The following is a 15380-nucleotide window of genomic DNA, read 5'->3' on the forward strand; positions in this document are numbered from 1 at the left end:
GTATGACCCCTGACACCGGGCATTCGTTAACAGCGAAATGTGAGTTCACAATTTTCCAGAATAATATTGGTGTTTGATTAGTTTCGATTATTTTAGTCGCGACCATTACAGCAGAAAGTGCATGCGGGGAACAATTTCTTGTTAGTTCGATCTTAAGTACGTGGAAAATTATTTGTTCTGTACGTAGCAAAGTGTGAAGAGTACGGTAAACATGACCGATTATGCTCGTTTACAGCAATCTTCATGGTAATTGTCCGAGTAGGATGAAATAATCAGTGATGTGTCGGCAATTCTTTATTCGCTTATAATCATGCTGTGAATGAAACACTACCGGATAAAATGCAGGGTGGTTGTAATTAAACTTTTTCTACTTGAGCCGGTGTAGAGAGAAAACTATTTCCGTATGGGTGCCCCACATTATAGGAACGAAGTTTGGACTTTGCGCTGCAGTATTTGCGTTGTTAGTAGTTTTAGTGTCATGACTTGCTGTTGGACGCCTTTATTGATACTGCAAGGTAGAGTTGAACACAAGCGTCACTGTACGTTGCAGTTGCAGACAGTCAACATGAGTGTGGACAAGGTGTGCAGGCCTCTACTCGTAAAGCTGTAGTATCAAAACAACAGCAATTGTGCTACTGGTCTTCGTGACTATCAACACACCAAAGAAGTACGGAGAAATCATCTTTCCACACCGGCGTTGAAGGACATGGTTCCGAAGTTCGAACTGACGGGTGACTTTGGAACTGCTCCTGGCAGAAACCGAAGAAGTTACCGTTGCCGTGGATGAGGATGCTGGACGCAATGTGCGATCTTCAAACAGTGCACAAGCTGTCACGACACCTGAACATTTCGTGATCCACCGTTTGCAATGTACTGCAAAAAACTGCGAAATTATGTCCAGACCTTCTCAAGCAGCGAAAGTTTAATTATATGTACCACGTATTTGTTACACCCTGAAATGAACACACTGGTCGATTTGGAGAGCTGTGGATGGCGTAGAATTGGTACTCAGCGGTCAAGTGAGGCTCCACCGGTACGTAAGTCGTGAAATGTGGTGTGTGTGTGTGTGTGTTTGTGTGTGTTGGCTGGTTCAAATGGCTCTAAGCACTATGGGACTTAACTTCTGAGGTCATCAGTCCCCTAGACTTAGAACTACTTAAATCGAACTAACCAAAGGACATCACACACATCCATGCCCGAGGCAGGATTCGAACCTGCGACCGTAGCGGTCGCTCGGCTCCAGACCGTAGCGCCGAGAACCGCACGGCCACTCCGGCTGGCTGTGCGTGTGTACCAGCCAGCTGTATAGAATCAGTCTTTGATGTTGCTGAGCAACAGTCATACAATAATTTTTAAATGAACACACTGACATTTGACTGTATTGGTGTTTAGTTAATTACGACCCAGGTTTCGGCCTTTTATGCCGTTTTCAAACAAAAAAAATGGTTCAAATGGCCTGAGCACTATGGGACTTAACTGCTGAGGTCATCAGTCCCCCAGAACTTAGAACTACTTAAGCCTAACTAACCCGGGGACATCACACACATCCATGCCCGAGGCAGGATTCGAACCTGCGACCGTAGCGATGGCGCGATTCCAGACTGTAGCGCCTAGAACCGCTCGGCCAACCCGGCCGGCCGTTTTCAAACGATTGCGTTTCTGTTATTAACATATTACAGCATATCAAGCTCAAAATTGATCGTAAATTAAGAAAAAATATTCGTTCCCCATGAGCATCTGGCATTTCGTGGGGAGCCAATATTTTTCTTACTTCATAACTAGTTTTGAGCTTGATGTCCTGCGATATTTGATAGTGACATAAACTCAATCACTTGAAAACGGCACAAAAGGCCGAAACCTCGGTCGTAATTAAATGAACAACAATACAATCAAATGGCGGTGTGTGCATTTAAAAATATAAGGAATCAGATGATTAAGAGATCCGACGTGAAGAAGCGATAGAATAGCATCGTGTGCCCGCGATCACGCCGTGAGTGAAGCGTCCTATTTGTAAGTGTATAAGCGCGTACTGACCGATGTGTCTATAGGGAACGGTGTATCGCTCGCAGCTATATAGTATAGCGTAAGAACAGGGGTCCTCAGAGGTCGTAGCCGACAGGGACCAGAGAGGAGTGTCACTGTTTGTTATTGACAATCCGTTTCCATTCCGACAGGAATTGCTGCTGCAAGTGAACGCAGGTCCACTTCATGCTTTTTCCGATCGAAAATTGCGAAGGGTAGGGCGTACAACTGATATTTGGTGTGGGGGACAAAGCAGAAAAACTGGACAGTGGGTGAATAGGGGCGTGTAGTATGGTCAGAGGAGTCGCGATTTTCCCTCTTTTCATATGAAACAAGAGGCCGTGTACATTGATGGTTCAATGAAAAGTTTATCTAACAGTGAGTGATGGATGCATGAGGGGCAATCAAATGAAAACCGAACACCCGCCACAAAACTAACCACTTCTTCTTCTTCCTCTTCTACTTTCTCTTGTGCCTTTGTCCCGCAGGGACGCAGGGTCGGCATGGTTAATCGGATTTGGCAATGTTAAATTAAGGGCTGGCCGGACGCCTTTCCTGCCACCACCCCGTACCCCCTGGGACGGAGTTAGCGTACCCCAACTGTCTGCGACTAGTGCAATCCATGGAATAATGCGAAGGTGTTCAGGTGTTTGCGAGCCGTGTAACTGAGGCGGGACAGGGGGACCAGCCCGGTATTCACCTAGGGGGATGAGGAAAACCGCCTAAAAACCACATCCAGGCTGGCCGGCACATCGACCGTCGTCGTTAATCCGCCAGGCGGATTCAATCCGGGGCCGGTGCGCCTACCCGAGTCCACGAAGCAGCGCATTAGCGCTCTCGGCTAACGTGGCGGGTCACAAAACTAACCACCACACTCGTTAAAATATTTGTCTCGCCGGGAGACAAGAAGATCAATTCCTGTTTCATTGAAAGCTGTCGGCTGCTGCCGGATTCACAACCGCACCCACTCCTGCACTTCCTCGTCCAGCTGAAACCGACGTCCAGACACGTATTTTTTCAGGTCGCCGAGATGTGAAATCACAAAGGAAAATATTTGAGCTGTACATATGATGTTGCCGTGTTTTCCAACCAAATCGCCAGAATGGCAATGTGGTGGCGAGCATTGCCGTCCAACAGGATCATTCCGTCCGACAGCATTCCGACAGCCCGAACACAAACGGCAAAGCTAACAGTGGAAGCATCCCACATCTCTCCAAAAAAAGTCTGACCGGGGAGTCATGATGATCTTCATCGATTGCAGGGCCTGTCTGCACGTCGATTTCCTTCAACGTAGCACCACAATCAGTACGCAGCGCTATAGAGACACTTTGCAGAAACTGCGGCGCCCATAAGCCCAAAACGCCCGGGAATACTGTCGGAAGGAAGCATCCCGTTGCACAACTCCCTAGTTACGTAAGAATATATACAATATTTTTGTGTCTTTTCCTTACACTGGACGACTCCAGAAGATACTTGTTGCTGAATGTTTTTCAAGCAGTTCTTGTTGGTACATTAGGAGCGTCTGTCTGACTTCTGTGGTAGTGTGAGGTGGAAATTGTTTCTTGCAGGAACCAAAGGGTACTTGTTGGATCAATCCATTGTGCAACTTGACAAAATAAAACCCACGCACTCACAGGGTCATCGGTCCCTAAGCTTACACGTTACCTAATCTAACTTAATCTAACATACGCTAAGGACTACACACACACCCATGCCCGAGGGAGGACTCGAACCTTCGACGGAGGGAATCGCGCGGACTGTGACAAGACGCCCAAGATCGCGCGGCTACTCCGTGAGGCTTTCTACGTATTCATGATGACTGTGTTGTAGACATTCCTGTCTTCCAAGATGACAGCAGCCATATTAACAGGGCTGCACACATACATTATTGGATTGGCGAAGACTCGAGGCAGCCTATCGGCAGCCTACCGTTCCTCGAGTAGCCCATTAAATCAACCAGTCTTAATCCCACAGAGAAAGTCTGACACTATTTTCAGCAGCAGGTGATAGACAATAATAATGAACGTTCCCTCAATTTCGTAGCTGTACAGAATCCAACCATCATAGAATGGTTTCAGCTGGATAATATACCTGGAGATCTTTCTGGACTCTCTTACGAGGCAAACTGAGATTGTTGTCTAGACCAGAGGTAGTGTTACACGATTAGCGTTATGTCTCCTGGGGAAGTTCTTAAAATTTTTGGCCGATGCGATTATTTTTTTGTGACATTTCCTGTTAAGTCAGTATCTGAATATTTTATTGTTAATGGGAGTAGCGGCGTTTACTTGAGCTTCAAAGCACGAATCAGGTGGATAAATTTCTGTAGAAATGGTGTTATGGCTGATTGTGTTCACTGAGGAGACTTTTTCTGTAAGACGTCTGACCGACATGTGGAGGACCCGGGTTCTACATCTACATCTACATCCATACCCCGCAAGCCACCTGACGGTGTGTGGCGGAGGGTACCTTGAGTACCTCTATCGGTTCTCCCTTCTATTCCAGTCTCGTATTGTTCGTGGAAAGAAGGATTTTCGGTATGCCTCTGTGTGGGCTCTAATCTCTCTGATTTTATCCTCATGGTCTCTTCGCGAGATATAAGTAGGAGGGAGCAATATACTGCTTGACTCCCCGGTGAAGGTGTTCTCGAAACTTCAACAAAAGCCCGTAGCGAGCTACTGAGCGTCTCTCCTGCAGAGTCTTCCACTGGAGTTTATGTATCATCTCCATAACGCTTTCGCGATTACTAAATGATCCAGTAACGAAGCGCGCTGCTCTCCGTTGGATCTTCTCTATCTCTATCTCTTCTACAAACCCTATCTGGTACGGATCCCACACTGGTGAGTAGTATTCAAGCAGTGGGCGAACAAGTGTACTGTAACCTACTTCCTTTGTTTTCGGATTGCATTTCCTTAGGATTCTTCCAATGAATCTCAGTCTGGCATCTGCTTTAGCGACGATCAACTTTATATGATCATTCCATTTTAAATCACTCCTAATGCTTACTCCCAGGTAATTTATGGAATTAACTGCTTCCAGTTGCTGACCTGCTATATTGAAGCTAAATGATATGGGATCTTTCTTTCTATGTATTCGCAGCACATTACACTTGTCTACATTGAGATTCAATTGTCATTCCGTGCACCATGCGTCAATTCGCTGCAGATACTCCTACATTTCAGTACAATTTTTCATTGTTACAACCACTCGATATACCACAGCATCATCCGCAAAAAGCCTCAGTAAACTTCCGATGTTATCCACAAGGTCATTTATGTATATTGTGAATAGCAACGGTCCTACGACACTCCCCTGCGGCACACCTGAAATTACTCTTACTACGGAAGACTTATCTCCATTGAGAATGGCATGCTGCGTTCTGTTATCTAGTGACAGGGGTTTTCCTTGGCGTGAGGACTGGAACGGGGGGTACTCAGCCTCTTGATGCCAACTGAGAAGCTACTTGACCGAGTAGTAGCGGCTCCAGGTCAAGAAGACTGAGAACGGCCGAGAGAACGGTGTGCTGAACTCGCGTCTCTCCATACCGGATTCAGTGACGCCATTGGCGGATGACACGGCGGTCGGTCAGTACTAATCGGCCCGCCAGGGCCTACGCATGTAGTTTACGTATACGTTTTTATCCCGTACTTTTACACAGTGCCGGTCTCGCCATGACGATTTTCCACTAAGTAGCACACTCAAATGATAAAGAGCGACAGTATGGCCGCTTCCAGTCCTACTACTGGGGAAATGTAAATAACAGATAAGTAAAAATAGAATTGGAAGAAGCAGACGTACAAGGGTGGACCGAGCGCCCGCATCTGCCTGTTAAAAACTCGGGTTCCTCCCGCCAGACAGTGCGCCACCAAGAACTTGACGCTGCGGCCGATCGCGGCGCAGTAAGTACCACCTGCTCCCCCTCTCGCGGCCACAAATCACACCCGACAAAGGGGGGCCTGATGGGGGGGAAAAATAAGAAAGGAAAAGCGAAGGACTGCGTCCAGAATAGGGCCGCCGCCCTCATATTTCGGGATCCGCGCAAAGACTCGAGATTTATAAGCGTCGCGGCCGCTCAGTTCGGCGACAGTTTACTGGCGCTCAGATACTGTATTGCCGCCAGCTCACGGACTGACGCGTCCCGCTCGCGTCTTCCTGTCGGTAGCGGCAGCCGACCTGTTCGGCTGAAAGCCCGTCCAGTACCTCTACCTCGCTGACTAGAGTCTGTCACGTGTTCGCGAGTCACACAGAGTGGGCACCATGTGACGGGTGGCCATAAACTATTAAGTATCATCTCAAAATAATCAAGCTGCGACCACGGAATCTGATGATGGTGTTAGCCCTCCTCTACATAATTATCCACCCTGCAGTGCGACACATCTTTCCCAACCATGGATGGCCTGGAGGAGACATTGGTAGAAAAGTAGCTTTTTTTAAAATTTATTAGCTTTCAGAAAGTGCCCATACAGCCATTTCAATACTATAGTGTCAATTGTGACGATACGAACGTAAAGACAAGCCAACTCCCAGTCCCCGAGTGAAAAAAATATCCGGCCCTTCCGGGAATCGAGTACGACGCCCTGACAGCGCAGTTACCGAGGAGGACTATTTTGACAACGTGGAAGCGTTTCACCTCAAAAATCAACTCGTCGCCACTGGGGAAATGCGTGTCACGCAATGGGTTCTAAGGCGCTGCAGTCATGGACTGTGCGGCTGATCCCGGCGGAGGTTCGAGTCCTCCCTCGGGCATAGGTGTGTGTGTTTGTCCTTAGGATAATTTAGGTTACGTAGTGTGTAACGTTAGGGACTGCTGACCTTAGCAGTTACGTCCCATAAGATTTCACACACATTTGAACATTTTTTTTTTTTTTTTTTTTTTTGCAGTGGGTTCCTCGTGTGAGGAAAAAGGAAGAATTTACTGGATTCCTTGTCAAGAAAATAGAAAATACGGCCTGTGAGACCAAATATGATAGCCCAAAGAAGCATAACTGTATCTCACGCACAGTGAGCTGAGGCGTTTTTACGGGGCAAACGTAGCCCCCTGGACAGCTCCTGGCGAAGCTTCCTGCACACAGCCTCCCGTAGCCTGGTCGGGATGTTTCACTAGTATGCTCTTGTGATAGTTTTCCCCTGACAGGCACAAACTGTTAGCAACACATCACGCTATTCGGAAAAAAGCTCAGCATCTCCTTGCCCTATGATGGTTGCTTCTTCTCTTTTTCGGCTGTGGTGAATACACATGTTTTCTCCGCCTGCAGTGATCTTTTGTCCCGGTGTCACAATGACGCACACACAGCACTCGTCGATGGCGATTATGCAGCTAGTCATCTGAATTAGCCTAAGAGAGCTGCAACAATTCGTTAATGCCTCGGTTTGGGAGAATTTTTGAGCGGGTGTGAGCAGTCGAAGAAACCTGCGGGCGTCGTCCTTTGTCAAACGGCCCTAAGCACATCTGAGGTCATCAGTCCCCTAGAATTAGAACTACGTAAATCTAACTAACCTAAGGACGTCACACACATCCATGCCCAAGGCAGGATTCGAACCTGCGACCGTAGCAGCAGCGCGGTTCTGGACTGAAGCGCCTAGAACCGCTCGGCCACAACGACCGGCAATCTTTTGTCACATCAAAAATGTGCGATACATTGAACATGGATCCATGTCAAATTTTTACCTTTGTCTACTACCGCCTTGATTGTAATGGGCGAATAACCGACCACAAGTATCTCCACTTCTTTCTCGATTACCGCTTCGTAAGAGAGACACAGTCTGCCACTTCGTACTACGTCGTTCAGACTTGTAATGGCCTAGCTGGAAACGTCTCCGCTGCCTGACCACTGTGTCATACAATGATCCATCGTTTTCGTGCACTTCAACCAACTCAGCAGTGATTGCTGGAGCATTATTCCCCTTCAAATACAACAAACGCATAAAAGCACGATACTACACTTAGCAGGCTGCACCATTTTGGTTTAGTTATGCTGACGGTGTACTGCGATACCTGCGATGCCGTGGCTTGGCTGTTATTTATCTCAATAAAATAAAATAAAAATAAACATCATAGCTTTCTCTTTTCGAGGCAACAACCGAAAGATTGTGTCGAACCCTCCTATGAATTCATTATACAGGATTGTATTGTTCTCTTTCTTCTAAGAACGTAGGCTTTAGCGCCTGTTGTCGATTATGTTAAAAGTTTTTGGGTAATGGTACCGCGTGCCGGCCGCGGTGGCCGAGCAGTTCTAGGCACTTCAGTCCGGAACCGCGCGACTGCTACGGTCGCAGGTTCGAATCCTGCCTCGGGCACGGATGTGTGTGATGTCCTTAGGTTAGTACAGAGTCTAGGTCCAGTACACAGGTAGTTCTAAGTTCTAGGGGACTGATGACGTCAGATGTTAAGTCCCATAGTGCTCAGAGCCATTTGAACCAATTTTTGAATGGTACCGCGTCATTCTCGCAGAATTTTCCTATTCGACCTGTTGGCTTCCTTGCTAAGGCACGAACTTAATGTGCGCCTCTCAAGTAACCCAGAAAGTCGTCGATAGGAGAGGATAGCCAAATATGACATCAGGAGATAGATTTTCCTATAATTCACCTTTTAGCAAAAGCATCATGCTAATGTAACCGGAAATCCAGAGAGGCAAACGAAATTGCTGAACTTCGAAACGACTTTAACCGTAGCTGCGGCCTTAGCCTGCTGGCGTCATGGTTTCCCGCTCTCAGTGCTACGAGCACACCACCGGCGGGTGCAGACGTTAACACAAGCGATGCGTCACTCATAACCCAACCTCCAGCCACTGGTACGCTGGTGAACGCTTTAACCCATCGCGGTGTTGTCACTGAATAGCCAACAGTTACGGTAATTAAAACAAGATGTAGTGCCCTTTAATTAGTGAAAGGTTGAGAGTGCTCCACAGCGTACAACCAGCTCCTTCAAGGAGTCCTCAGCTAGAAGGCCGAAACGTCGGACCTTAAGATGCTGCAAAAAGCTGCGGTACCAGTAACTTCTAACAACACCACATCCTCAGCTGTAAACTGAATCGTGACTGGATAGCTCAGTAGGTAAGAGTATTGCTTGCTTAAAGCTCAAGGTCCGGTACAGAGTCTAGGTCCAGTACACAGGTTTAATTTTAAAAGAGGATACACTTCGTTGAAAAGTGAATGAACTCCTAGGTTGTGGGTAAACCATTTCTCGTCAGTATACTTTCTTCCACTATTGGTAGTCTAGTGAAGTTTACAGGAAAGCTTCTATCAAGTTTGGAAAGCAGAAAAGAGGGACTGACAGGACTAAAGCCTATTCAGTTGTGTGTGGCTCAGTCTAGAAGTCCGCGGTGAGATCAACACGTGCTCAACTGATTTCACCAAAGTGTACGGGCCTGAAGCTGGCGTTGACGCAACGCCGAAACTAGTAGCGAAGTAAATAAAAAATATTAAGTACAGCTGGAGGAATTTCATTTTAATAAAAATTATACCAGCTGTGTCCCACCTACATCCAGTTTAAATATGGTTGTAATAAGATGAAGCCTCTTCGGCATTAGAATTGCCGTCGATAAATAAGGTCTGAGATTCGAGGCCCTATCCAGCACTGTCTGGTAGTTTCAAAATAGCAACAGACTCTGCTGGAGAGTGAAAGATTCGGTCTAGCAGTTATTCAAATTGTGAAAGGTTTAGAAAGACACTGCTGAGTTATACTAGCGTCTGGGGCCGAGCCGTTGCAAGGACGAAGGCAGGTTTAAGATCTCGTTGATACCATTGGCTTCGTTCATAACACCAGCTCCGTGGCGTGGGATGTGCGATGAAGGCGAAGCGGTCGTCCTAAGAAATCAACCTAGTATTTATCAGGGTCGAATTTAGGAACTCAGGAAACACTTAGAATACCTGGAAACATACAGAATTAAACTCTCACTCCTCCAGAAGGCGGATGCCACCCGTTAAGACGCTGTGCCACATTGCTCAGTAAAGTCATTTGAGGAAGTGAGTATCCACGAAGATGGACTACTGAGGAATTACGTTAATACTTGGTCGTATTCTCGCAACCACCGTAGGACACACTTAACTCACTGTTGAAGGATGACAGAAAAAATCTAAAGTACGCATTATCTGCAAGCTTAGGATCATAAACATGGTTAAGAGATGCACAAGTTTCACAGCTTTCGATTGATTTACATCTACAAATACAGGGTGTTAAGAAAAAGTGTCACATATCCCTACAGGAGACAGTATTAGTCAAAACTGAAAGAAAAATTCGAATAATGATACGTCCGTAATCTGGTACCTGTTGAGACACAGGCCGTTGAAGATCCGCATTTCACAGCCTGCAATTTATTTACAGGTGTGGCACGATAACTGAATAGAAAAGGTTTTATAGAAACCCATCCCTTTCGTTTTTTGACGTACGAGTACCGTGAAAGTCACAGTACAGCCCATGCGAATGCGTAACAAAGGTGCTGATGGAACTTAAACGGGAAGATTTGTGTAAAAGGCGGCGTCGTTTCAGCGAAACATTCTTGCGCAGATTTAGAGAAACGTCATTGCAGAATGACTTGTGGTAGTTCTACTGCATCCATTACAAATCTCACACAGGAACGGAGAGAATAAGACAGCGGAGTGTACTGAGGCATATGTGCAGTCTGCTAATATTTGGTATGTTGTTCGCGTAGAGCATCAGCGAACAGTCGGACCTGACTACAGAGGTTATCAGTCGGTCCCCCGCAACGTTTCATGGCTGACGGATTGACCGAGGAGATCCGGGAGCATGGCCTCCCCGTTCACCGGATCTGAATGCGTTGGATTTCTGGCTCTAGGGAGATTTAACAGCACTGGTGTACGCTCAACCCTTAGACTATGTGCAGACGCTGCAGGAGCGTGTGACCAGTGCATGTGACGCAATGTGAATAAATTCTGGCGTGTCGGAAAGAATGCGCCTAAAGGATACGTGGTAACCCCACGCGACACTGCATGTGGTGTCTGCTTCAACGTAACAGACAGATGGGAATGAGAGAACAGGTTGGATCATACCTCAACACATACTAGTCTCCGGGCATAACGTTCTGGGAACTTCTGTTCTACATTTGACCAATACTTCCTCATTTAGAAGTATGTGACATTTTCAAACGTCGTGTATACTCCGCAAGCCGCTATACAGTGCTTGGTCTCGGGTTGAGGCGGGGGGGGGGGGGGGGAGGGGGGAGAGGGGAGGGGGGGTTAAATCGGACCAGCGTCAGCAACGTCCTGTCCTATTACGTTGACGAAAGAATCTAAGGAAAAAATGACAGACTACAGAGGTTAGCAATCAATGCTCACAAATATTGTTTATTGGCTAGACCAGTTTCGGCACTTATCTCATTCCCAGTAGCCCATATTACATACTGACATAGTCATCGGCGAAGAAATAACATGGCTTATTGAGAATGACTTGAGTGTCGAAACCGATTTAGTCAATAAGCAATATATGTGAATAGCGACAGGTAACCTCTGTAGTCATATGTAGTGAGTTCACTGATGCTCTATGCCAGTAAAATAGAAAAAATTAACGTACTGTATGCTTCAGCATACTCCGTTATCTTGTTCTCTCGATCCCTGTGCGAGATATATGATGGAGGCAGTGAAATTATCACACAGTCATATTGCAATACCGGTACTCTACATCTGCGAAAGAATGTTTTGCGAAAACAACGTCGCCTTTGTTACCAATATTCCAGTTAAATTCCATCAGCACCTTTGTTACTCATTCGCAAGCCCTTATTGTATTTTCACAGTACTCGTATGTCGAAAAACGAAACGGATGTATTTCAATAAAATCTTTTTTTACTCGTCAGTGGAGTTACCATTGAATAGTGGCCACTTTTAGTAATAAACAGGAGATTGTTTTATAAACTAAGAGAAGTGGTAGTGATTTAATACGACAATGCTCAGAATCATGGATGATCAGACTGGAGAGGGCAACAAAATGGCGTGCACCTAGTTAGAGGACACACACAGTGAGGAAAGGCTGGGGAAAATCATTGAACATCATCTGTTATTAAGTAACTCCTCCAAAATTTTATTAACCAACAAGAAATTAGTAAATACTTATGTTTCCAAACAGGTAAATCATCATTACTTTCAGTGAACATGATTATTTTCTTTTTATTTAAAAAGAAAACCCGTTAAATATTAATGAATGACAACAGAACCAGCTTGACGTCAGATCGGGCCACAAGCCCGTCTGCGGCACAACAGGCGCCGGGCGTAGAACTCGGGACCAGCCAGCGGCGAGAGCGAGGGTAAGACGACTTCTACAACACCTACAGCAGGCACTCTCTTAAACAGTGAAAGGGTAAAACAAAACTAAAGCTTTTGGCCCGCCTCCGAAAGATGTCACACTCAGAACGCGTATAGACCCGGAAGTACCTAAAAACCAAAGGTTATTTATACTTTAAATGAAAAACAAGTATTTCAGTATTACATAAAATATTTGATTTATCCAGCTAAAGAGTAAGGAGGGATATATACTACTGGCTAGATTAGATTTGATCAGTTTTTCGTTTCATAGATCCGTGCTGAAGAGATCCTCGTGGATATGGAACATGTCATTTATTTTTTTAATCTGAATTAACAATATTAATAGTATGAGTATATACAACACATTAAAATATTCGTCAATGGAGTAGAAGGAGTTGGCCACTAGTATGTCTCTCAGGCTCTTTTTAAACTGATCTTTATTTGTAACTAAATTTTTTATGGCTGCAAGAACCAAGTCACTGCCGCTGATGAAAGTGGATCCCCTTTCTGAAGTTCAACACAGTGGCAAGATGAAATCTAAATTTAAAACTGACCAAAAGCCAAAATCACAAGAAAACAATAGTTAAATTTTAAAACACATATACTCTAGATAGATAAGCCAATTTCCATAAGGGAGGGAGTGGAGCACACGCCAGCGGGTCCTTCGATTAATCGCCAGTTAAATGTAAAATACGAGAAAACAGCACATTGAAGTTGAAAACCAAGCGGAAGGCAAGCGCCAAGAAGCTTCAAACAGACTGCAGACAAAATGGTTCAAATGGCTCTGAGCACTATGGTACTTGACATCTGAGGTCATCAGTCTCCTAGAAGTTAGAACTACTTAAACCTAACTAACCTAAGGACATCACACACATCCATGCCCGAGGCAGGATTCGAACCTGTTCCAGACTGTAGCGCCTAGAACCGCTCGGCCACTCCGGCCGGCCAAACTGCAGACAACAGCCGAGACGAATTTCTGGCTAACATTAGAAACGCCCCATAAACAGAAGAAGACAGGACGTGGTTCTTTCCTCGTCCTGGGGGGGGGGGGGGAGGCCTTGACCCGTTGTCCGCCAAAATCCCACGATGAAGGCATTCCGAGCGATTGGGGCAGCCCGGCGCTCGGTCCGCAGGCCTCGCTGAATCGCGCTGGCTTCTTGAGGACGAAATTCCTAAACCACGCAAACTAGCACAGCCAGGACAGGGGCAGCCTCGCCAAACACATGACGTCAACAACCGCACCGTGCCGTACGGTAAGCACCGGTTCACGACGCTGGCGCCAGGAAGTACGTGCGCCATCGGCAGTGGCCATTTGCTCCCCAAGAAGCACGTACGCTCCACCGGAGACCATTACTAACTGTTCACTTCCAGCACTTCCTTCCTACTGCTGAGAGAGACCAAAGATCCTCCAACTGGCAAAGAAACTGTTCAGTTCGCAGGGCGAGAGCTGTCGAAGCGCAGCACGGCTCAGCGTATATAATGGATACATGTGGAAAAATATGAACTCAAATAGTTCCTCAAAGTACAGAAGAAAACGGAGTAACATCCCCCCCCCCCACAAATATCTTAATTTGTATCTTTAGGCAGTCCGAATGCAATGGCTCACGTCGAGTTTGGAGATGAAAAACTGTCCTGCCTCTACGAGGCTAGTAAATTAACGTAGATGATGTAGTTAATGAGCTGAAAAAATGTAGCTTGTACCTGAAGTTTATTGTAGTACAATCAAAATTACTAATAGCATTTACTACTACATTCACCGCGTTCGTAGTGATCACATTATTATACCTCGCGGATAAAGCGAGTGATATGATGACCTTGGATGTTTAACCCTCTGATTTTTCTTAAGGCACTGTTCCCGTCGTCATTAACTTCATTTCATGCTATTACGCCACGTGACAATAATGATAAACTTGCGATAGCGCGCCTGTATTCTGGGTATCATAACTGCCCTTTTATAACTAACGTCCATTCCGCACTCGAGCCCGAGTGTTCGAAATGTTCAAATGTGTGTGAAATCTTATGGGACTTAACTCCTAAGGTCATCAGTCCCTAAGCTTACACACTACTTAACCTAAATTATCCTAAGGACAAACACACACACCCATGCCCGAGGGAGGACTCGAACGTCCGCCGGGACCAGCCGCACAGTCCATGACTGCAGCGCCCTAGTGTTCGTCTCAGCAGTTTAGTATAGGCTGTAGGCAGGGTAGGGTTCCTCCCGCAGCTGCAGAACTACGCACATGGCCGCTCCCGACGACAGATGTACACGCTTCTCCTCCATTTGTTCAGTCACGTCTTAAGAGTACCGCAGTGACTAGCCATTGGCGATCAACCACTTGATGCAGGAAGAACCCTAAAATAAACAGCTAGGACTATGCATCCCAGTGACCTAAGTAGAACGACGACACAAAACTTTTGGTAGGAAAAGGAGACGACAGACTGTGATTTCTTCGACGAAACTTAAGGAAACATAATTCACCCACGAAGTAAGCAGCTTACGATACCCTCGTTCCACCGACTCTCGAGTATTACTCATCAGCCTCGAACCCGTGCCGGGTGAAATTAATCAGCGAGGTAATGGAGATCCGTAGAAGAGCTGTGAGCTTCTCACAGGCTACACTAAAAAAAGCGAAAAGTCACGGAAGTTCTCATCAAACATCCGTGGCAAGCGGTGTAGGAGGAACATTTAACATTATGGATGGCTTTACGGTTAATACCCCAAAAGCGTACATTCTAATAAGAATCTGGAGACATTTTACGTCCACTGAAATATAGCTAACGAAATTAATATGAAAATTTGAGAAATAGAGCTTAGACCTATCAATAGTTGTTCTTGCCACACAACCTTCGTGAATGGAACAGCAAAGGAGGGGGGGGGGGGGGGTTGGGGGGAGGGTGGCGACGGGGAGGAGGGTGGAGGAGGGAGTTGACGACAGTAATATCAGAAGCGGTTAAAGTGGCACCTGAAACCCACTGTAAACTTTTAGAGATGCTGAAGGAAGTAAAATTCAGGAAAGAGATCCGGGAGTAAGATGCAGATTTCTTTCACTGCCTGGTACTACATCATAGTTCCAGCGGCTTATTTAGAGAATGATGCGAAATGGAAC

Source organism: Schistocerca nitens, chromosome 9 (genome assembly GCF_023898315.1).
Source record: "Schistocerca nitens isolate TAMUIC-IGC-003100 chromosome 9, iqSchNite1.1, whole genome shotgun sequence".
NCBI lineage: Eukaryota > Metazoa > Arthropoda > Insecta > Orthoptera > Acrididae > Schistocerca > Schistocerca nitens.